This window comes from Gavialis gangeticus, unplaced genomic scaffold (assembly GCF_001723915.1).
Source record: "Gavialis gangeticus isolate Ggan-Ray unplaced genomic scaffold, GavGan_comp1, whole genome shotgun sequence".
Classification (NCBI taxonomy): Eukaryota; Metazoa; Chordata; order Crocodylia; family Gavialidae; genus Gavialis; species Gavialis gangeticus.
The window spans coordinates 42,261,561-42,263,555 of NW_017729025.1; the positions used below are offsets into that span (position 1 = coordinate 42,261,561).

A 1,995-nucleotide genomic window follows, 5' to 3' on the forward strand; every position below is an offset into this window, starting at 1 on the left:
ATTCATCAACTCTTAGTCCCCCAACATCCCAGGATGCTTTGCACCTCCTCTGCAAACCACCCCTTGCAGGGTGGGCGGGCTAGCCTGGGCCCAAGCTGCCTGCTCATGGCAAGCTGGGAAGCATGTAGCTGCATTTCTCAAATCAAAAGTGAATGTCTTCACTTGCTTATTGGTTCAATGTATGCAGCTTAAACTAATCTGCAGAGATTGAATCAATTCAGTCTCAGCTTTTTGACTGTCTGTACTTAACCCTACAGAATGGAGTAGAATGAAATTTGCCTAGAAGATGTAGATCTGAAGCTTGATTCATATACAATGGGCATATCTCAAATCTTTCTACTGTTTCTCACAGTTTTCCCCCTTTCTATGTAGCAAATTTCTTTCAAACTTGGAAACTTCATAGAAACTTTGAAAATGGAATAAACATTTTAACTCCATCCTTTGTATATTTTCCTTATTTGTATTGGCTAGTGAATTTTATGGAATACTAATTGAAAATTACTGTGGTGTCAACATACAGTACGGCCTTACCTACACTAGAAAATTATATCCCTTTAACTCTACTTGTAAAGTTAAAGCAAAACAAACCATCTGGCTTGGATACACTTATATTTGTATATGCTGTTTTTATTACTGGCACAGCTATTCCCTTAGGGCAGAAAGAGTAAGATATACAAGTATAAGGCACCTTTATGCTGTTATAGCTGTGTTCACCCCAGGGGATGTAGTAGCACAAATCTTCTTAGTAAAACAAATAAATAAAAATCACACTTCCATCCAGAATAGTTACCATATATTGGTACAAGTCTTATTTGTAAACAAAAACGTTGTCATCTGGAACAGACAGACACAAGTTAAAAGTAAAGCATGCCTTTCTGAACTGAAAGGGCTGTACTCTTATTTTTTGTTGTGCCTTATCAGTTTGGTTATAGGAAGTAGAAATTTTTAAGATAACTGATTTTTTTTGAAATTTGTAACACAAGTTTCTTGCTGAATTATGATGTTATTTATGGGAAACATGCTTTCCCTTATAAAGCGCAGGCAAGAGACCAATATAAGTTATTCCTGTTAAAGACAAATGTCACAAACTACAAACTTCAGATACAGCTAGCTCTACCTCTTCTCCAAATTCACAAGCGTGTGTTACTCTAGTCATGTTGTCGAAGAAGATTATGAAGCCCATATCCAGGGCTATTTATTTTGTAATTTAGTGCAATGTTTCTCATCCTTTTTAGTTTACAGCCTTGTTACTCTTACAGTAAATGTAAAAAAATGTAGCTGTGCTAAAAATAATATACCTATGTGATTTATACTTTTGTGTGTTTTGAGAGACTAAGGGGGAACACCTAACTTTTAAAGATAAGTATGTATGAAGAACTGGAGAATGATAAAATTTTCAACAACTCATGGCACCATATTATCCTATGATCCATCTTTTAAATAACAGTTTAGTGTACATAAATATAGCTAATATTGAATGGGGATAAGAATGCTGACCTGCTTTGTAAAATGCACTTTGCATCTAGTGAAAGATTATGCAAGAACAAGATGCTATTTATATAGCACCATGAATGTAGATAGATTAGCCTGTGATGTTAAATATTTACTGAGTATAAGACACATTTATTTGACCTCTATATTTGAGGATTGTACCAAGAGTTTTAACAGTGGGAAAACAACATAGTTTAAATGACTTTTAGTTAATCCTTTTGCAGTGAGGCCATAATCTGATTGGTAGTAAACATGACAGGTTAAATTATGTAAATTTCTGAGTACCTGATCCAGAAAAGTACGTAAACACATGCTTAAATTTAGGTAAATATTCTCTTTGTAGCAGTGGAACTTTTCTAATGCTTAAATTAGGCACAATCTTATGATTTTTTTTGGATTAAGGCCACAGTACACAGGATAGCATATGACTGAACCCTGATACAGAAGCCCTCAATTCTGTGTTACAATCATAGAATCATAGAAAATTAGGGTTGGAAAGGACCT

The 1,995-nt window shown here is 34.7% G+C and overlaps 1 protein-coding gene across 1 annotated transcript in view; it reads left to right on the forward strand.

The window, feature by feature from the left end:
• EML5 (echinoderm microtubule associated protein like 5) overlaps positions 1-1,995 on the forward strand; it is a 293,292-nt gene that overhangs the window by 173,530 nt on the left and 117,767 nt on the right. The window lies entirely within an intron of this gene.